This window comes from Crinia signifera, chromosome 2 (assembly GCF_055691185.1).
Source record: "Crinia signifera chromosome 2, ASM5569118v1, whole genome shotgun sequence".
Classification (NCBI taxonomy): Eukaryota; Metazoa; Chordata; class Amphibia; order Anura; family Myobatrachidae; genus Crinia; species Crinia signifera.
In genome coordinates, this window is record NC_139218.1 from 331482710 (window position 1) to 331506215 (window position 23506).

Consider the following 23506-nt stretch of genomic DNA (forward strand, 5'->3'; position numbering starts at 1 on the left):
GTTACTTGTTAAGAAAGGTGATAGCAATTTTGAAATAAGTAGGCATGGCCGACAACCATCGATGATTCATAGTCATTGATGGTTTCTGGCTGATGTTGAATAAAACATTTTTGCCATCAATGGGGGAGAATCAGATGTTTGCCTTCATCGATGGTGCAACATAACACCTGTGATGCCCTGCCCCTGGAACTGATTGGCATATGAGCCAGTCTGTCACATAAAAGGGATGACCATCGGTTGGTGATACCACAATTACATACTGTAGATGGCTACCATTGATGACTACATGCAATATTATCATCGATGGCAACCACACTGATGGTCATCCCTAATTAAGAGAGAAGTCCAACAAAACTAGAAAAGAGCATTTTGTCCATTCTGGAGTAAGTCAAGTTGTAAGGTATGTAATATATATATATGTGGATGTTTCGGTGCTGCGAGCTGGCACTCTAGTCGATAAGGCAGACACCAGTTAATGTTAAACAGACACACTAGCTCATATGCCAATCAGTTCCAGGGACAACGCATTGCAGGTGTTATGTTGCACCATCGATGAAGGCAAACATCTTAATCTCCCCCCATTGTTTGCAATAAATATATATATATATATATTTATCTTCTTCTTCTTCTATATATATATATATATATATATATATATATATATATATATATATATATACATACACACGGTGATTCATCGTGCCTTACGGGCGCTCTTTACACCGGTGTAGGGGGCTCCACCCCCTTACCATGTGAACGCCTTTATTGTGTGGGTGAGGGTTGGGTGCAAGGGTGCCATGGGTGGGGGAAGGTGCATGGGGGTGGTGTGGGTGGGGGAATAAGGGTATAGAGAATGTGGGGTATTTATTATGTAGTTGTTGGAAGGACAGTATGTTGTGGCTACTATTTTTAAAGCATGTGAAATTAATACCCCTTGTACACCACCGCAAAAACCCGGTGGATCACCCCATGTCCCTTCACACAGGATTTCTACCCAGGTCCTGACCTGGGTAGAACATGGCTAGGACCTGGGTAGTGGGCAGTGTAAACTGGTACACCGGGTCATCCAACCCGACTCCCATTTACATCAATGGGGGATGTCCAACCCGTGGATCTACAGGTTGGATGGGGGGGGGGGCACACACAGCCTCCGCTGCTGTCTGCTGTACTCTGCAGACATCAGCGGCGGCAGCAGCGGAGGAGGTGAATGGATGCCTGTGTGCAGCATCCATTCACCTCACGGATGAGGGGGGGTGCATGGGGGCAGCCCAGCAGCTTACCTTGGTGCTAGGCGAGTAGGCACCGCAGTGTAAATGGGGTAAATCCCAGATCCGACCCGACCAAATTCCGGGTTGGATACGGGATTTTTGGTGTAAAAGGGGTCTTAACGAAGACCCTCTTTATCCCAAGTCATGGACCAAGAGGCGTGTTGCATAGTTGGGGTACTTGTGACTGCATTATGGTGAAGGGTCAGTGTTGGCGGATTAACCCTGGCCACAGGGATAATGGTAGGGATGGCCAAAATTGATTGAAAATCATCGATGGTTTATGGCCAATGTTGAATATTTTTGCCATGGATGGGGGAGTAACAGATGGTTTCACTCCATCAATAGCACAGGCAAACCGATGCTTTGCTTTTTAATTTTAATTTTAAAGTGTCAGGGCACAGAGCATAGCCCCATCCCCATGTTTGGATTGGCCCACAGGCCAAGCAGTAAAAAACAATGGATGACCATCGATAGGTAAAAACCTTGATGGTCATCCATTGAAGAGTTTAGCACTATTGATGGCCAGTTGCACTATTGCCATCTATGGAAACCATCGATGGCAATGGCAACGATGGCCATCGCTAATGGAAGCCACGGCGCTGTAAGGGTTTATGGGACAAAGGGCGCTTGGCGGCCAATTTCAAAAGTGTCTTAGGTGTCGCTGGGCTGTAACCCCCGGTCCTGTGAGAGTAGAGGGGCCTAGCGGTGAGCTTGGAGCCGCTGCAGGTGGGATATCGTCCTGGTGTGCAAAGTTCTGGGCGCTACAGAAGCCACTGGTTAGAAATCATTGATTGTTAATGGCCAATGTCGAATAGTTTTGCCATCGATGGGGGAGAACCAGATTGTTTCCCACCATTGATGTCAAGCTTAAATGAATAGTTTCGTTTTTCTTTTTCCCCAAGGTGCCGGGACACGGAGCAAAGCCCCTCCCCCACATTTTGATTGGCCCACAGACCAATCAAAGAAAATAGATGACCATCGATATGTAAAAACATTGATGGTCATTAAATGAACATTTCTACACTATCGATGGCCAGTTGCACTTCTGCCATCGATGGCAACCATCGATGGCAAAGGCAGGGATGGCCATCCCTAGGGAACTGGCTGTGTGCTGCCATTTGGAGTCTGCCACCCCCCGACCATTGTGCGGCACCCAGGGGGAGATTACACAGGCGGCTTCGGATCACATGAAGTGCCTGTAGCAAGGTGCAACCCCCCCTGTGCGCTGGAGAAGGGGGGCACCGACCTGGGCTTCTGTACGCTGCAGCCCCGGACTGTTGTCGGTGGCTGCAGCGAGGCAGCAGAAGTGTAGCCTTGGCGGCGCCGCATAAGCTCTGGCCATTGGGGAGGGGGGAAGAGGAGAAAGCTGTACGCAGCATAGACCCCTGCCTGGGCTGCGGCAAGGCAGAGGGAGCAGAGCCGGCCACTGGGAGCCCAGAAGAGCTAGCTCCCAGTGGGACAAGAGCGGCTGCATTATTCCCCTGCGCACTGAGCTGTGCTGGGGGTGCGGACATAGGCGTGCGCACATTGAGTGTTAAGGGTGCACAGGCACCCCCTAATGCTGTGCCCCCACCCCCACACTTATTGCTGCTAGTAATACAAGCAATACCTTTTACCAAAGACTTTTGCTTTTTAGACCTGTATTCCATTAAAACAAGCACCCATCAATCAATTATGTGTGTTTTGCATTGTTAATTGTATTACACCATTGTCATATCACTACATATCTGTGTCATCCAGATATGATTTTGACTTTATTTGCATGTACTGTTACACAGAGTAATTAGAAGATTAAAACGGAAATAAGCAGGATATAATGGTGTGGCTGAGAGTCGTTTTATATTGTAGTGAGTGCACGCCTGATTGGCGGTGTTAGACAGATCCAATGGCGGTGTTAGACATGCCCAATAGGTGGTGCTAGGCACACCGCTTTGACAGTGCACCCCCTAATAAAATGTGCTGCGCACACCTATGGGTGCGGAGATGTTGCCGGGAGATCTGCGGGGGGAGTGCTGCCACAGATGCTCCCAGGAGCTGGGAGGGGGTGCAGGGGGACATGCTGGTGGGAGATCATGGAGATTCAGGGAGGAGGGAGACTGTCAGGTGGGCGACGATAAGGCAGATGAGCAGGAGCAATGCGAGCATCCACAATGGCTGCTCAGGTTTATGTTCCTGAGGAGAAATTGGGGAGGGGCGATCTGCACTAATAGGCTATTCGCCCGGGACCGGTGTGTGTATAACGCTGGGAGGGGGTGGAGGGTGTAACTCCTCCCAGCATTATACACACAGTGATTGACAGATCTGGTTAAATATATAGGAGATAATGGGGCAGAAGTATTAAGCCTTAACATGAGATAAATGCAAGGGTGATAAAAAGAGATAAACATCCAGCCAATCACCTGCTAACGTCCATGTTACAGGCTGTGTTTGAAAAAAGTCAGTAAGGAGCTGATTGGCTGGCTGTTTATCTCTCTGTATCACCCTTGCATTTATCTCTTGTTAAGGCTTAATACATCTGCCCCATAGTCACTAACACACTCACTGTTACTGTAGATCAGGTGAGGATGAGGTCAGGCCGAGACAGTTTTCATTGTTAGACTCCACCCATTCCTAGCATAATGCCACAATTCCCAGGTCTGTGTGAAGGGGTGGGGAAAAAATGATGGAATTCTTTTGAATGATGTGATATTATACCCTTCCCCTCACCATAGACCCGCTACTCATGAAATGATGCTGTGAGGGTTGGGGCTATGCCGGTCCGAGTGCAGATGTTTAGAAGAAAAATTCGGGGGGGGGGGGGGGGGGGCAGGTTTGAAGTTCCTGGGTACCCCCCTTTTGTGTGATAGTGCAAACCCCTGGTAGTCACTTTGTACTCTCCAGTGAGTGTTACACTAACAATGGTTATATGTTAGTTACACTATATGAAATTTTGTGAAAATACAGTTAAAAAAAAAGCTGAGCGGATCTAATCTCCATCATTATACATTGCTATAATCTAATTATAACTGCTGACATTGGTACTAACAGTTATAACAATAAATGATAAGCCACAATGGTGATGCTCCAGCTGATGGTATCCGGACCATTTGTCTACAACAAGAAGATAGTCAGCCATTAGGTCGACACCATTAGTTCGACAACTCAATAGGTCGACATGCTTTTAGGTCGACATACCATTAGGTCGACATACCATTAGGTCGACATGTCATTCGGTCGACATGCCATTAGCTCAACACTGCCATTAGGTCGACAGTGTCTGGGTCGACAGTCAAAAGGTCGACATGGTTTTTTTCACTGTTTTTTGAGCCGACATGTGCCGACAGGCGGTATTTCATGCCCTACCATCCACTAGGGCGTGGAGTTAGATTATAATAGTGTGCCGAGCGCAGCGAGGCACTGTGCCTGAAGCATTGCGAGCCAAGCTGCGGTTCACTTTAAACTGTGTCCATGTTGACTGTGTCGACATTTGGGTAAAAAAAAACAGTGAAAAAAAACATGTCGACCTTTCGACTGTCGACCTAGACACTGTCGGCCTAATGGCAGTGTCGACCTAATGGCATGTCGACCTAATGACATGTTGACCTAATGGTATGTCGACCTAATGGTATGTCGACCTAAAAGCATGTCGACCTATTGAGTTGTCGAACTAATGGTGTCGACCTAATGGCTGTCTATCTTCTTGTTGTAGACAAATGGTCCCGCATCCCCAGCTGATTCCACTGCCCTGATCTGTTCTATAGCTTCTATGGTAGAAAGTGACTGCACTGTTATGTAGCGTTATGTAGTCACAGCTCATGGTGTCTCTTCCTCTGCTCCTTATAGACAGGCAAGTCTGTTAAAGTGAGGAGGATTATGGTCCAGCCCATGAGTGCTGTGAAGCCCCCCACTACCAGTGGCACCACTCCTCTACGTGTGGTGGCCAAACCTCTGACGCAGGAGGACATGGTCCAGCCCATTACTGTGAAGGTGGGCACACCTCTGGCGCAGGAGGACATCTACCTGCCTAGCGAGGGTAAGCTTCCCCAGGTGTTATGTACGGGCTGGATGTAAGCTTCCCCAGGTGTTATGTACGGGCTGGATGTAAGCTTCCCCAGGTGTTATATACGGGCTGGATGTAATCTTCCCCAGGTGTTATATACGGGCTGGATGTAATCTTCATCATGTGTTGTGTACGGGCTGGATGTAAGCTTCCCCAGGTGTTATGTACGGGCTGGATGTAAGCTTCCCCAGGTGTTATGTACAAGCTGGATGTAAGCTTCCCCAGGTGTTATGTATGGGCTGGATGTAAGCTTCCCCAGGTGTTATGTATGGGCAGGATGTAAGCTTCCCCAGGTGTTATGTACGGGCTGGATGTAAGCTTCCCCAGGTGTTATGTACGGGCTGGATGTAAGCTTCCCCAGGTGTTATATATGGGCTGGATGTAATCTTCCCCAGGTGTTATATACGGGCTGGATGTAATCTTCATCATGTGTTATGTACGGGCTGGATGTAAGCTTCCCCAGGTGTTATGTACGGGCTGGATGTAAGCTTCCCCAGGTGTTATGTACGGGCTGGATGTAAGTTTCCCCAGGTGTTATGTATGGGCTGGATGTAAGCTTCCCCAGGTGTTATGTATGGGCTGGATGTAAGCTTCGCCAGGTGTTATATACGGGCTGGATGTAAGCTTCCCCAGGTGTTATGTACGGGCTGGATGTAAGCTTTCCTAGGTGTTATGTACGGGCTGGATGTAAGCTTCCCCAGGTGTTATATAAGGGCTGGATGTAAGCTTCCCCAGGTGTTATGTATGGGCTGGAGGTAAGCGTCCCCAGGTGTTATGTAAGGGCTGGATGTAAGCTTCCCCAGGTGTTATGTATGGGCTGGAGGTAAGCGTCCCCAGGTGTTATGTACGGGCTGGATGTAAGCTTCCCCAGGTGTTATGTACGGGCTGGATGTAAGCTTACCCAGGTGTTATGTACGGGCTGGATGTAAGCTTCACCAGGTGTTAAGGGCTGGACAGAGCCAGATTAAGGTCTAAATGGGCCTGGAGCTGAATGATCAAGGGCCTATTATGTGCAATAATAGGGGTTGTGGCAAGCACCTTATAATGTGGGTGGCGTGACCAGTGTTCTGGTTGGGTGGTCTGCTCATGGGTGTGTCTGTATTTGTGTAAATACTTTTAACTAATTATATATGCCTAGAAAAGGCAGGGGGCTGGCATAGGAAAAATACAGGGAGATATATTGGCGGGTAAACTTCAAAGGTGCTCCCAGAGGACATCAATGTCCTAAGATACTTGCGGGGTGAGGCGGCACTCCAGTCATAAAAAAAATACTGAAAGCTGAAACTTGGTAGACAACATTTCAGCACCTTTTATGTGGTCACCTAAGTTTACCACACCATATACCCCTTATACAAATCATGCAACACAATAGTAACCCCCTTATACTGTACTTGCCTCTATTACATTATGCCACATGGAATGAGCCAAAATTCACAGAGTGAGCCAAAATTCACACTATGGCACAAAGATTGAGTCACAATTGACGTTATGCCACACAGATTAAGGCAAAATTCACATTGTGCCACTTGTTTTGAGCCAAAATACACACTAGACCAGGCATATCCAAACAGTGGCCCTCCAGCTGTTGTGAAACTACACATGCCAGCATGCCTTGACATAGATTTAGCATTCCCTAATAGCAAAACTGAGGCAATGCATGATGGGACTTGTAGTTTCACAACAGCTGTAGTTGTGGTTTCACAACAACAACATGTCTGCACTACACCAAACAGATTGAGCAATAATGCACAATATGCTTCATAAATAGGGGCATTAGCGCGCATTAAAAATTTACACCATAATGACCATTACATGTTAAGACACACCATAATCTCCATTATGTATTATGCCAAACACCATAATGCCTATTAAAATTGCTTACCTACATGTTCATTGCCAGGGGTTCCATGCTCATTGCCAGGGGTTCCATGCTCATTGCCATGTGGGATTACATGCTCATTGCCAAGGGGGAATACATGCTCGTGGTAACTGGGGGACAGCCGCCGCCGGGCAGAAATGACAGCCATTGACAGCCGGGCAGAGAGCAGGGGGCTGCCCGGCTGTATTCAGAGCACTGCTATTTGAAATAATACCCCTTTCACACCAGAAAATGCAGGGATTTACCCGAGAATATGGTCCCAGGATTATGCAGGGACATTCCCAGACTGGCCCCTTTTACACCAGCCTAGTTGATTTTATATAGTGCCCGAAGCGTGACGAGCGCAGCCATTTCCTGTTGTGAGGGGGAGAGAAAACCAGCCCCACCCCCCTTTAAACAACCAGCTATATCTTCAGAACCAACTGACCCATTTACATCTAGGCTTCAAATGATTTTGGTCCCGTGAAACTGGGCGGTTTGGTTCCAGAGAAATCTGTCCTCAAACAACATGAACAGCCATGAAATTACATTTCGGAAGTGAAAAAAATTGGTTTACCCGCAATATCTCTAGAACCAATGAACCCATATGGACCAGGTACTAGATTGAAGGCCCAGCAATTTGAGTTCGACTGAGATCAACCTCGAGCTTCTGTGATGCCGAAGGGGGAACTGGCAGCCGTTGGAACCGGGTGGAGGTTGGAATTAGCGGGTCCCATGTTATCCTATGGGGAAAACGTTTCAGGTTTGCCTGGCGGTATCTCCGGTTCCCGGGGGGCTAGCGACGCGGGGCTGGGCTCGTTGGAAAGCCCTGGCCCTCAGCTACAAAATGGGCCTATTTGGAGAGTGGGCCTGGAGCTGTAGCTCCATCAGGCCCATTGTTAATCCGGCCCTGGGGCTGGATGTGAGATTCCCCAGGATGTAAAGTACGGGCTGGATGTAAGATTCCCCATGTGGTATGTAAAGGCTGGATGTAAGCGTCCCAAGGTGTTGTGTACGGGCTGGATGTAAGATTCCCCAGGTGTTATGTACGGGCTGGATGTAAGCTTCCCCAGGTGTTATGTACAAGCTGGATGTAAGCTTCCCCAGGATATATGTACAAGCTGGATGTAAGCTTCCCCAGGTGTTATGTATGGGCTGGATGTAAGCTTCCCCAGGTGTTATTTACGGGCTGGATGTAAGCTTCCCCAGGTGTTATGTACAGGCTGGATGTAAGTTTTCCCAGGTGTTATGTAAGGGCTGGATGTAAACTTCCCCAGGTGTTATGTATGGGCTGGATGTAAGCTTCCCCAGGTGTTATGTATGGGCTGGATATAATCTTCCCCAGGTGTTATTTATGTGCTGGATGTAAGCTTCCCTTGGTTATATGTACGGGCTGGATGTAACCTTCCCCATGTGTTATGTACGGGCCAGATGTAAGCTTCCCCAGGTGTTATGTGCAGGCTGGATGTAAGTTTTCCCAGGTGTTATGTATGGGCTAGTTGTAAGCTTCCCTGGGTGTTATGTACGGGCTGGATGTAAGCTTCCCCTGGTGTTATGTATGGGCTGGATGCCAGTTTTCCCATGTGCTATATACGGGCTGGATGTAAGCTTTCCTAGGTTATATGTACGGGCTGGATGTAAGCTTCCCCAGGTGTTATGTACGGGCTGGATGTAAGCTTCCCCAGGTGTTATGTACGGGCTGTATGTAAACTTCCCCAGGTGTTAAGTACGGGCTGGATGTAAGCTTCCCCAGGTGTTATGTATGGGCTTTATGTAAGCTTCCCCAGGTGTTATGTATGGGCTGGATGTAAGCTTCCCCAGGTTTTATGTACGGGCTGGATGTAAGCTTCCCCAGGTGTTATATACGGGCTGGATGTAAGCTTCACCAGGTGTTATGTACGGGCTGGATGTAAGCTTCCCCAGGTGTTATGTACGGGCTGCATGTAAGCTTCCCCAGGTGTTATGTACAGGCTGGATGTAAACTTCCCCAGGTGTTAAGTACAGGCTGGATGTAAGCTTCCCCTGGAGTTATGTATGGGCTGGATGTAAGCTTCCCCAGGTGTTATGTATGGGCTGGATGTAAGCTTCCCCAGGTGTTATGTATGGGCTGGATGTAAGCTTCCCCAGGTGTTAAGTACGGGCTGGATGTAAGCTTCCCCAGGTGTTATGTACACTCTGGATGTAAGCTTTTCCAGGTTATATGTACGGGCTGGATGAAAGCTTCCCCAGGTTATATGGATGGGCTGGATGTAAACTTCCTCAGGTGTTATTTACGGGCTGGATTTAAGCTTCCCCAAGTGTTATGTACGGGCTGGATGTAAACCTCCCCAGGTGTTAAGTATGGACTGGATGTGAGATTCCCCAGGATGTTGCCCATAACAAGCAATCTGATTCTGTCTATCACTTTCTAGAAATGTGTACCGATTCGTCGGACAGTGACAGCTGTGAATCTGAAAACAGCAGTGTTTATTCTGAAACCAGCAGCAGCAACACCATAGGGCACCTCTCAGCATCATCACCTCCACCACCAGATGCTGCAGTGGAAGAAGCGGTGAATGCTATTATATCGGAGAGAGTAGCGTTTTTCCTGTTCGGTGCAGGTAAGCTTCCCCAGGGGTTATGTACGGGCTGGATGTAAGCTTCCCAAGGTGTTATGTACAGGCCGGATGTAAGCTTCCCCAGGTGTTATGTAAGGGCTGGTTGTAAGCTTCCCCAGGTGTTATGTACAGGCCGGATGTAAGCTTCCCCAGGTGTTATGTAAGGGCTGGTTGTAAGCTTCCCCAGGTGTTCTGTAATGTAAGCTTCCCCAGGTGTTATGTATGGGCTGGATGTAAGCTTCCCCAGGTGTTATGTACGGGCCGGATGTAAGCTTCCCCAGGTGTTATTTACGGGCTGGTTGTAAGCTTCCCCAGGTGTTATGTACGGGCCGGATGTAAGATTCCCCAGGTGTTATGTATGGGCTGGATGTAAGATTCCTCAGGTGTCATGTACGGGCCGGATATAAGCTTCCCCAGGTGTTATGTACGGGCCGGATGTAAGCTTCCTCAGGTGTTATTTTTGGGCTGGATGTAAGCTTCCCCAGTTGTTATGTACGGGCCAGATGTAAGATTCCCCAGGTGTTATGTATGGGCTGGATGTAAGCTTCCCCAGGTGTTATGTACGGGCTGGATGTAAGGTTCCCCAGGTGTTATGTACGGGCTGGATGTAAGGTTCCCCATGTATTATGCATGGGCTGCTTGTTTCTGATCACTTGTCTAATTATAGTGTTGCTTTGTTCGGGCACATGCTCAGGTGGTGCTGACATCACTGTTATGTTCCGTCAGTGTGACAGGCTGGTAACTAGTATACATTTACTAAGCTAGGATTTCTGTGAAAGGCAGGTAACTAGTATATATGTAACAGACTGGGAGTTCTGTGACAGGCAGGTAACTATTATATACAGTATGTAATAGGCTGGGAGTTCTGTGACAGGCTGGTTACTTGTATACAGTATATGTAAAAGACTGGGAGTTCTGTGACAGGCAGGTAACTAGTATATACAGATGGGGCAGGTCCCATCTTTGCCAGCCGCCATCCCCCGCCAGCGCCATCTGTATAGCGAGAAGGGGATGCGCGCGCACGAGAGGCTTCCGACTGCGCTTCCTGCGCTTCCCCCGGGTCACCCCCCGGGTCACCGCTGGCTCGTCGGCGGTCACCCGGGGTCCCTGCCGCCTGCCCGCACCCCCCCCCTAACCCTGTCCGTCTCTCTGAAGCGGAGACAGACAGGGTTCCCGTCGCCCCGCCGACGGAGATTGAGACGCGCATGCGCGTGAGACGCACGCGCGTCTCAGTCAGATGGTGAGCCAGGCTGCTGGCGGATTGCAAGCGGTGACGTTCTGGCGATTCGCCAGCAAAGAAGAGGTCTGCCCCATCTGTATGTAATAAGCTGGGAGTTCTGTGACAGGCAGGTAACTAGTATATATGCAATAAGCTGGGGGTTCTGTGACAGGCAGGTAACTAGTGTATATGTAATAAGCTGGGTGTTCTGTGACAGGCAGGTAACTAGTATATATGTAATAAGCTGGCAGTTCTGTGACAGGCAGGTAACTAGTATATATGCAATTAGCTGGGGGTTCTGTGACAGGCAGGTAACTAGTATATATGCAATAAGCTGGGGGTTCTGTGACAGGCAGGTAACTAGTATATATGTAATAAGTTTGGAGTTATGTGAAGGGACAGGAGTTTGTTAATCTCACAGCCTGATTCTCCCTTATACATTATACTGCTTTAAATTTGCACAGTGGAAATTGTGCCTTTGCACAGAACTCACAACCTATTACATAGATCCCATAGACAGTACAGGTACTTTTACTACAATGAAAAGAGGTGATGTTGCCCATAGCAACCAATTGAATTCTGGCTGTCATTTTCAGATGATACGACATCTATGGATTCCTCTGTTAGCAGCAGCAGCAGCTGTTCAGAGCTAATGGACCTGGTGGAAACCCCATCAGATAACAGCCCCGGCTCTTGTGCAAGCAGAGACTCCTCCCCCTGGTAGGTACAGATAAATGTAGTCAGTAAGGGCCAGTAACATGGTGCAGGCGCTGGATAGCAGCAGGCCAGGCAATAATGACATGACTTGTACATGGGAAACGTTTGTGTCTTCACAATAACAGTCACTGATCAAGGTTTTTATTTATAGGAAGGACATCTACTACAAGCCTGTCTCTGTGGGCTTCCTGTGCCAGGACGAGGAGGATGGGATGCCCAGGGTGGATATATAACACCAGACCCTGGACATCGGACTCACTGAGTCAAATTCTAAATTTATATTGATTGTTATGAGCATAAAACTCGAATCATTGTAGTTTATGCAACTTTTATAATGAATGTTTAAAGCATGTCCTGTTGACATGTCCTGTTGTCCTGTTGACAGCTAATCCCCTACCGAAACCTGTTCCGTTGACGGGTAACCCCCTACCCCCAATCTCTGTCTTCACAACTCCCTCTCTCCATATCCAGCAAGTTTGATACATATCATTTTGCTTTCCCTTTCTGAGGAGTAATTTGGTCCGTTGAGCGGCCTATTATGTGTAATACACTCACATACAGATGAATGTATATACAGTATATGTATCTATCTGTTGTTTCACCAATAAAAAGTAAGACAAATCAATCAGTGTCTGCTGTGTTATTCTCCACTTACTATTGTGAATGTTTCCCATTGTACTACTGTATTAGTCTGACCCTTACTCATGTTAGTCTGACCCTTACTCGTGTTAGTCTGACCCTTACTGTATTCGTCTGACCCTTACTCGTGTTAGTCTGACCCTTACTCGTATTAGTCTAACCCTTACTCGTGTTAGTCTGACCCTTACTCGTATTAATCTGACCGTTACTCGTATTAGTCTGACCCTTACTCGTGTTACCCATGTGAGTGCCAAGTGAATTTGTCAAAATAGATGTAAAATTGCCAAGCAAACATTTGTATTCATCATAATGACCTGGACATCAATAAAATGGCATTAAAAGGAGAGGTGATAATCATGGGAGACTTTAATCTACCTGATGTAAACTGGGAGCTGCCTGTTGCAAGTTCCACCAGAAGTAGGGACATGCTGAATTCCTTGCAAGAAGCATCCCTCCAGCAATTGGTGGGGGAGCCCACTCGTAAGGACGCAATATTAGACTTAATACTTATAAATGGTGACAGAATATCTGACATAAATGTGGGTGAAAATCTGGGATCCAGTGACCATCAAGCAGTATGGTTCAAAATAAAGACAGAGACTGACTTATCGCACACAAAAACAAAGGTGTTAGATTTTTAGGAAGGCTGATTTTGTAGAGATGGGAAACTCTGTAAGGGATTCTTTGGCAGAGTGGAAGAACTTGGAAGGAGTGCAGGATAAGTGGGAAAAATTAAAAAGTGCAATTCTAAAAGCAACAGAACTTTGTGTCAAAAGAGTTAGGAAAAACACAAGAAAAAGAAAGCCATTGTGGTTTGCAAAAGAAGTAGCAAGTATTGTGAAAGCAAAAAAGTTGGCCTTTAAGAAATTTAAGCAGACGCAGAAGAATGAGGACAAAGAGGTGTATCTTGTTAGACAGAAGGAGGCTAAGAAGGTAATCAGATGTGCAAAAGCACAGGCTGATGAGAAAATCGCCCAGTCAGTGGGTAAAGGGGGGAAAACTTTTTTTAGGTATATAAGTGAAAGGAGAAAAACAAAAAGTGGAATAATTAGACTGAAGACAGAAAGTGGAAGTTTTCTTGAGGGGGACATTGTAATAGCAGATAATATTAATAATTATTTCTGCTCAGTATTCACTGCTGAAAGAGAGGGGAAGGGGCCACAGTTAAGTTGCAAGAATAGTCAGAAACCTGAGGGAGAGACAAGTACATTTACAGAGGAGAAAGTCCTCACAGAACTCTCAAAGTTGAAAGTGGATAAAACAATGGGGCCAGATGGGATACATCCAAGGATACTAAAAGAGCATAAAGGGGAGCTGGTAAAACCAATAACAGAATTATTCAACCAGTCACTAGCTACTGGAGTAATCCCAGAGGACTGGAAAACAGCGAATGTAGTCCCACTGCACAAAAGTGGAAGCAAGGAAGAGGTAAGCAACTATCGACCAGTGAGCCTTACATCAGTAGTAGGGAAATTGATGGAAACACTCTTAAAACAAAGAGTTGTAGAATATCTCAAAACCAGCAATTTACAGGATCCAAAACAGCATGGGTTTACTGGGGGGAAGATCATCTCAAACAAATCTTATTGACTTTTTTGACTGGGTGACTAAAGTAATAGATCAAGGTGGGGCTGTAGATGTAGCTTATCTAGACTTTAGTAAAGCTTTTGACACTGTCCCACCTCGCAGACTGTTAAATAAACTTGAAAGCTTGGGATTTTATTCTAAGATAGTTGAATGGATAAGAGCGTGGTTGCAGGACAGAAAACAGAGAGTTGTAGTAAACGTACAGTCAAAGGAGGGAAAGGTTACAAGTGGAGTACCCCAGGGATCTGTACTTGGACTGGTGCTTTTTAATATCTTTATTGGTGATATTGCAAATGGAATTGAGGGTAAAATGTGCCTTTTTGCAGATGACACAAAGGTATGCAACAGGGTAGACACACCAGGAGGAGTAAAACAAATGATTGAGGATCTAGGTAGATTAGAGAAATGGTCAAGAGAATGGCAACTACAGTTTAATGCCAAAAAATGCAAAATCATGCACTTGGGTCTCAGAAATCCAAAGACTCAATATAGTATAAATGGCACTATAATGGAAACTACTGAGGAAGAGAGGGATCTAGGTGTCACTATTTCAGGGGACTTAAAAGCAGGTAGGCAATGTAACAAAGCATTGAAGAAGGCAAGTCAGATGCTTGGTTGCATAGGGAGAGGTATCAGCAGTAGAAAGAAAGAAGTAATAATGCCACTGTATAGGTCATTGTTACGACCTCACCTAGAGTATTGTGTTCAGTTCTGGAGGCCATATCTACAGAAGGATATAACTACATTAGAGACTGTACAAAGAAGAGCAACTAAAATGGTGCATGGCCTACATCACAAAACGTACCAGGAAAGACTAAAAGATCTTAATATGTATACTTTAGAGCAGAGAAGGGAAAGGGGGGACATGATAGAAACTTTCAAATATATCAAGGGTTTTAACAAGGTACAGGTGGGAGACATTCTTCACAGGAAGAGGAGCAACAGAACACGAGGACATGCACTGAAACTAGAGGGGGGAAGATTCAGGGGAAATGTGAGGAAGAATTTTTTCACAGAAAGAGTAGTAGATAAGTGGAATAGCCTACTATCAGAGGTGGTAGACGCAAATACAGTAGTACAATTTAAACATGCTTGGGATAAGCATATTTATATCCTTACAAAAAAATAAGGATCAAATATGGTTTGAGGTAACATGTTTAAAAAAAGGGGCAGACTAGATGGGCCAAGTGGTTCTTATCTGCCGCCAAATTCTATGGGTGACATTCTATGGCTTGAGATAATGTGACTTTTGCGAGTTTTTTCGCAAAAACGGCCGCATATTTAATGAGCTGCGAAAATGTGAAAAAAGTGCGATTTTGGCCAACAAGTTGGACACACTGGAAATGCGATGGCTGCTTTTCGCAGCACATCGCATCCAGATGTTTTCACATGAAAAAGTATACAAATCGCATATTTAATGGTATGCGATTTGTATAAAGTGTGTCTATAATTCGCCCAAAAATCAGACCAGGTTCTGATGGGCGAATTAGCCAGAACCCTGCACAGATCGCAATGATCTGTGCAGGGTTCTGGTGTAAAAAAAAATTTAAACAGTAAAAATAAAAAAAAAACCAGCGTGGGGTCCCCCGCCAGAGCATAACCAGCCCCGGGCTCATTGAGCCGGTGCTGGTGACATAAAATCAGGGTCCCCGACAAATAGGGGTCCCCTTGATTTAATGAAACCAGCACCAGGCTCAAGGTCCGGCGCTGGTTCCCGAAATACGGGGGACAAAATGACTAGGGGTCCCCCGTATTTTAAGAACCAGCACCGGACCCAACCAGCCAGCAGGGTAATGCCACAGCCGGGGGACACTTATTATATAAGGCCCTGCGGCCAAAGCATTATCCCCCTGGCTGGTCAGCATGAGCAGGGGTCCTTGGGAAGTGGGGACCCCCCCCAATGAAGGGGTCCCCCCCCTCCAGGACTTACCAGCCCATGCTGAAAGTCCGGGGCTGTCCCCGATGCCCCTGGGCGGTGGGCATCGGGCTGATGGATAGTGTATAAAATAGAAGTAAAACTATTGTTTTCTACTGTAGAACTATGAGTCCCAGCAAGCCTTCCCAGCATGCAGGGCATTAAAGGGCCCGCTGGCACTTGTAGTTCTACAGTACAAAAAATAGTTAAATAAAACACACTGACACACTGAAAAATAAAAGTTTAATAAACACATAACACACACACTGATACTTATCTACCTTGAGCCCGTAGGTCGGTCCCTGGATCCTGGCTCCGGGGCTCCAGGGCAGAATAGTCCGGTTCCGGGGCCTTGTTCCTGGTTCCGGGGCTGGTCCTGGGGTTCCGGGGCTCCAGGGCTGATGTCTCCGGGGTCCATGATCCGAAGAAGTAGGAAGGAAATCCTACTCACCTGGTCCCCGGCGACGACATCGGCATCCTCTCCGGCAGACGCGCTGCTCCCGGCTGGTACCCGCTCTCGGACTGAAGAGGCGCAGAGATGTTTCATCTTCCGCGCCTTTCCTCCGAATGATTTCATTGGCCGCTAGGCGGCCAATCAGAAGCCGAGAAAGTCGGCTCCTGATTGGCCGCTAGGCGGCCAATAGAATCATCCGGAGGAAAGGCGCGGAAGATGAAAATCTCTGCGTCTCTTCAGTCCGAGAGCGGGTACCAGCCGGGAGCAGCGCGTCTGCCGGAGAGGATGCCGATGTCGTCGCCGGGGACCAGGTGAGTAGGATTTCCTTCCTCAGGTACCCCTTTTGGACTTCTTCGGATCCTGGACCCCGGAGACATCAGCCCTGGAGCCCAGGACCCCGGACCAGCCCCGGAACCAGGACCAAGGCCCCGGAACCGGACTCTTCTGCCCTGGAGCCCCGGAGCCCGGACCCAGGATCCAGGGACCGTCCTACGGGCTCAAGGTAGGTAAGTATCAGTGTGTGTGTTATGTGTGTATTAAACTTTTATTTTTCAGGGTGTCAGTGTATTTTATTTAACTATTTTTTGTACTGTAGAACTACAAGTGCCAGCGGGCCCTTTAATGCCCTGCATGCTGGGACTTGTGGTTCTCCAAGTCCCAGCATGCGGGGTAGGCTTGCTGGGACTCATAGTTCTACAGTAGAAAACAATAGTTTTACTTCTATTTTTTACACTATCCATCAGCCCGATGCCCACCGCCCAGGGGCATCGGGGACAGCCCCGGACTTTCAGCATGGGCTGGTAAGTCCTGTAGGGGGGGGACCCCTTCATTGGGGGGGTCCCCACTTCCCCAGGACCCCTGTCCATGCTGACCAGCCAGGGGGATAATGCTTTGGCCGCGGGACCTTATATAATAAGTGTCCCCCGGCTGTGGCATTACCCTGCTGGCTAGTTGGGTCCGGTGCTGGTTCTTAAAATACGGGGGACCCCTAGTCATTTTGTCCCCCGTATTTCGGGAACCAGCGCCGAACCTTGAGCCTGGTGCTGGTTTCATTAAATCAAGGGGACCCCTATTTGTCGGGGACCCTGATTTTATGTCACCAGCACCGGCTCAATGAGCCCGGGGCTGGTTATGCTCTGGCGGGGGACCCCGCGCTGGTTTTTTTCTTTTAATTTGCGAATTCCTGCAAACGTGCGATTTTCAGACATGAAAATCGCACATTTTCAGGACTAAAGACATCGCACCAGCTCGCACCTATTCGCACTATTTGGGCCGTTTTTCGCATCTCATTAAATATGCGAAAAACGGGCCAATCTTGCGATTTTAAAAAGGGCGAAGTGGTGCGATAAAAAAAACGCACATTTATCTCAAACCATAGAATGTCACCCTATGTTTCTATGTTAATGTTTATAGGACATATAGGGTGACATTCTATGGTATGAGAGTTTTTCGCATGTCAGTTTTTCGCCCATTATCGCACTTTTTTTAAATCGCATTTTTGCCTTGGATTCGCATATTTAATGAGGTGCGTGTTCCGGCAAGAAAAGTGCGATTGAGTGCGATAATGGGCGATTTTTAGGCATGAAAATGTGCGATTTTAGGCTTGAAAATGTGCGAATTTGAGCTTATATGCGTTTTTGGGTTTGTATAAAAAAAAATTGCGTAGGGTCCCCCCTCCTGAACATAACCAGCCCCGGGCTCATTGAGCCGGACCTGGTTCCAAAAATACAGGGGACAAATAGCGTAGGGATCCTCCGCATTTCTGAAACCAGCCCCGGACTCTTGGACCGGTCCTGGTTCCAAAAATACGGGGGGACAAAAAATCTGGGGGTCCCTCGTATTTTGAAACCAGCACCGGGCTCCAACAGCCCGCAATGTCATGCCACAGCCAAGGGACACTTTTTACATAAGGTCCCCCGGCCGTACCATGAGCACCGTGGCTGGTCTGCCTTGGACGGGGTACCTGGAGGAGTGGGGACCCCCCCAATAAAGGGTGCCCCCCCAGACTGTCACCGGCGTCCCTGGCCAGTGGACGTTGGCCTGATGGGGTTAAATCTTTCAATCCTAACATTGCTTTATACAGGAGAAGTACCAGCAGACCTCCCCCGCAGGCTGGGACTTGGAGAACCACAAGTCCCAGCATGCGGGGCATTAATGGGCCCGCTGGGACGTGTAGTCCACCTGTAAAAATAATGTTAAAAGAAAACACACACACAGAGAAGTAAAACTTTATTACATACACATCCACACACCTCACTTTTACACCCACATACTCACCGATCCAGGATCCAGCGCTGGTCTCCCTTCTGTAGAGCCGGCTACCCCCGCACTGACAGCGGGGACAACCGGCTTTCTCCGATAGAGTGAACAGCTTCAGGTTGCGCTGTCCCAGCGCGACACAGGCTGAGAGCGTGAGAGTCTTCCCCCACACCCGATAGCTGGACAACAGCAGGTCCCTCTGCCTGCACAGCGGTATTGAGCCGCCAGCCGGAAGCGTCTGTATGGATGGAGCGCAGTAGTAAACCACTAGACTTCCGCCAACCAGCACATTCACGGCCAGCCAACCAGACCCGGAAGTGCGGCGGTGACCTGTGTACACAGACGGGATTCTGTGCCTGTGACAATAAAAGAAGAAACACAACAATAAAAAACTAATAATGAGACATGCAACACACTGAATAGGAAAAAAGAATAAAGAATAAAGCATATTTAACCCATATTAGATATTAAACATCACATATAAATAGCTAAATAGTGAATATTTGGGAAAAATATTAAAACATACACAAAGCCAAAAGGAACAAACTAAATAACATATTAGGTACGTATATAAAGCTGTTGTAGATAAACTTATATATATATGCCCATTCAACTAGCATAGAAATGCTGATGATGGCCAAACCCCTCCAGACACCGTCAAACTCCCGTGTCAGGTTAGAGTATGGCCAAAATCCATAAGCACAATAGTTGGAGTAAAAACATAAAAAAAATAGATAAATCAACAGGCAATGATCCAGTACCAATTCTACACATATAACTGTCAAGTTCAAAGAAGACAAAAGAGCATGAGAGTGTTCTTAAGGGATCAACATACTAAAGGAAACATTGCAGCCCCAGGGTCTCATTTAGACCACCAGGAGCCAAGGTCCCCAGCGTGTAGATCCACTTACTTTCTCTCTGTAATAATGCCTTGTTCCTGTTACCACCCCAAGGGGATTTTGACATATGATCAATTAAGATATTATTATTATTATTATTATTATAATTTTATTTATAAGGCGCCACAAGTGTTTCGCAGCGCCGTACAAAGGAACAATACAGGGAGACAAAAACTTAGCATAACATTGAATAAATAACAAAAATACAGTACAAATAAAGAGCACCACAGTTCAATACACATTACAGCTTAAATGTAAGTAGTGAGGACCCAATCAACATACAACTAGAGGCTTGAGGCCAATGATGGAGATGAGTATGAAGATGGTCACTGAGTGTTGGAGTAAAGGAAAGCTGTGAGTGAAATGTGAAGAGAAGTGGGCTTTGACAACAGGAGGGAAGAGGAGGGAAGATAGACCTGATGTTATTAACTGAATGTTGTTTGGACAGACAGTGTCTCGCAAAGGGCTGGTCACTGTGGCCAGATTGAATGGCCTGATTAATGGCTGTCCTATGTAGGGCCATGCGCTCCTTGAATTTGCGCTGGGTTTTCCCCACATAGGACAGCCCACAGGGACAGGTAAGTAGATAAATGACGTACATAGAACTGCACGTCAATGCATGTTTAATAGAAAAGGTTCTTTGCGAGTGTGGGTGTTTAAAACATGCGCCTATCTGCATGGTCCTACAGGTAGCACACCCCAGGCACCTAAAACACCCATTTTTCCTGGTAAGGAAATGAGAGGGTGCTACTTTATCCCAGCCTGAAATGTCCAGCCTTACCAGGCGGTCCTTCAAATTGGCCTGCCTGGAATAGCTGGGCATTAAAGGCCTGTTATGCAGCAGAGGAAGATCTTTGTCAGTAGAGACTATGGGCCACCTTTTTTTCACCTGGGATGTAGTGATTTTGCTATCCATGGAAAATTGGTTAACCCATGGAATCTTGGAGCCAGTTTCCAAGGTGTCTGATTTTAATTTAGGCAGCAGGGTCTGATCCCTACTGATTTGGGCAACCTTATCCCCATATAGGCAGCAATGAAGAGCGAGGGTAACCCCTCTGGACAAATTTGTCCACCATAGAATCCAGTGCACCAGGCACTGCAGTTTCTTCTGATGTAATGCGCCTCACTCACAGTAACTGCAAGTAAGGCAGACCTCTGCGCAATGGTAACGGATGGGAGCTGTTATGGAGCAACAGGGAGTTCCTGTCAGTATTTTTGGTAAAGAGGGCTGTAGTTAACTGCCCTGCCTGGAAGGTAATGTCGACATCAAGAAATTGAACATGATGCGCATCTATGTGTGAGGTAAACTGGATAAAATTGCCAGTGTTGTTATGTTCTGTTAATAGTTGGTCCAATAGTAGTGGATTTTTAGACCAAAAGACTAGTAAATTGTCAATATAGCGGTAGTATAAAACAAAAAAATAGCTGCTGTTCTACACCATACATGTATGTGTTGGCGTAGGCCGGGGCCACCGTGGACCCCATAGCCACGCCCGACTGCTGAATGAAGAAATTGCCATTGTGCAAAAAATAGATTCTGGTTAACACCAAATGTAGCAACTTCACAAACTGCTCTATGGGTGGACCAAGGTACAAAGGGTTATCGGTTAGTAACAATTTGACTGCCTCTACACCTGCATCATGCGGGATGCAGGTGTAGAGACTGGTGACATCTACCGTGCATAAACAGGTAATGGTAGCAAGGTCATATGACAGATGTGAGTCCCTCAAAATGACCAACAGTGACGTTGTGTCCTTCAGGTACGAGGGCAATGCTTGGACACAGGGGTTCAATAAACTATCAAGATACACTGAATTGGGTGATATAGGGACCCCCTGGCCGAAATGATGGGACGACCAGGGGGGCTCTCAAGACCCTTGTGTATCTTGGGAATTGTATAAAAAAGTGGGACCCATGGGTATTCCACCGTAAGGGCCTTTTTCAATTCTGTTGAAATGTGTCCCTCTTGATGAAGGATAGAGTCCAGTTCAACTTTGTAGCCCCAAGTGGGGTCATTATCTAATTTACCATAAGTGACTTCATCACTGAGCAAGCGGTCACATTCTCGACAGTACTCATCAATACCAAGGACTACCACAGCTCCGCCTTTGTCAGCCCCGCGGATGATGATATCTTTGCGGGCTGACAAAGATTGTAGGGCGACCTTTTCTGCTGGAATAAGGTTATGATTTGTGGGAGTCCCAGAAATAATTTGTTGTACGTTCTCGCCTTGCTGCTCCATCAGGCGAGTGAAAGTCTTGACCGCAGGGTTGGTTGAAATAGGGTCGATCTTGGACCTAGGCGCTGTCTTCTTTAATTTTAGTGGATTATCTGAAGTCTCAGGTATAGGCTGGGCTTGAGTGCGAGTTTTCCCAAAATGATCTTTTAGGCGTAATGTCCGATTAAAACGGAAGATATCCACCCTCCATTGGAACGAATCCATATGTGTAGATGGAATAAAGGACAGGCCTTTGGCCAAGACCTGAACTTCCTCTTCTGATAAGGATGCCCCTGATAGATTAAATACTAGATCCTTTTGCTCCTGGTGGCTTTGGTGCCTCTTTTGCCTGATATTTTGGCCTGAGCTCCTCGTCCTCCTTCTGCTGCTGCCGCGGGTTCTTTGAGAAGCATTGCCCGGGTCTTTGAGCCTAAAGGGCGCTTGTCACTGCCGGTGGAAGAGGGACCTGAATCTGCTTCGCTGAGGGAGGTGCTTGATTCTTCAGGATTCCCTCCACCTGCACGAGGATTGCGTTTTCTATATGGCCTCGGCCGGCCCTGAGGGCGGTTCGGGTTTACCCATTCATAGACACGCTTTTGGTCATAATCTAATTGGACTTTTCTTAACTTCTCCCGTTTGAAGGCCAGGAGATTGGCTTTGTAAGTGTCCATCTGTTGTTGTAATTTTTCGATCCATTTATTGTTGGGATCTGACATGAGCACAGGATTATGTGCTTTTTCAAATTGCTCGATTTTTTGCTGATAACAAGTTTGCTCCCGGGTGGATTATTCCACCACCAACAGGATCAGGTCCATAGAACACTTGTTGAGAATTGCCAACCATCGGCGGCAAAAGGTGGCATTCTGCCGTCCGATGGTCGGCGTGTTCTTCACGCGGAACCCGCGGGGAATCAATCTGCTCCTGTAATAATCAGAGAGGCTAATGCTAGGATATTTAAAATCGCATTCCTTCTGTTTCAGTCGTAGCAATTGCTTGTATAGGACTTCTGGCGATGGAGTAGCAACATCATCTGCTAGACTCAGTTTCGATAAAATACCATCTGCATCTGAGTCAGAATGTTAGGAACTCTCTTGCATCCATCTGAATAAACTCCACTGCCTGATCCATTTCTTGACTTGCTGTAGTCATTATGGAACAAGTGCCTATACACTAGTGGGATCCCTTAGGTGTTTCACAAGGGATAATGGGGTATCTGTATGGGTAATACTGCAGATGTTGGTTACTTGCCTGGTGCCTTGATAGGTACTCCAAACTGCCTTGCGGCGGGATGATAGTCCAATGATACAATACACAGTCCAATTGTCACAGGCACAGAATCCCGTCTGTGTACACAGGTCACCGCCGCACTTCCGGGTCTGGTTGGCTGGCTGTGAATGTGCTGGTTGGCGGAAGTCTAGTGGTTTACTACTGCGCTCCGTCCAAACAGACGATTCCGGCTGGCGGCTCAATACCACTGTGCAGGCAGAGGGACCTGCTGTTGTCCAGCTATCGGGTGTGGGGGAAGACTTCAGCGGATGGACCTTCCTGTTCCATCCAGCACCATGGAGCATTCCTCGGCCCGGCAGGTGTACAGGATTTTGTGAGTAATCACTGGGGGGGGGGGGGGGTTGTGATGGTATTTATACTGCTGTTTGTGCATTATAAAATTGTATTGTATGCTGTCTGTCCCTGACGAAGGGGTACCTGCCCCGAAACTGTTGGAGTAAAGGACTTCATATTTACAGCCTGCTGAGTGCCGCCTCGTTTCTTGTACTTGTGTTTGGAGGCCCCCATCCAGGACCTACCTAGGAAGGCACTGCAGCAGTTGTCCTCTCT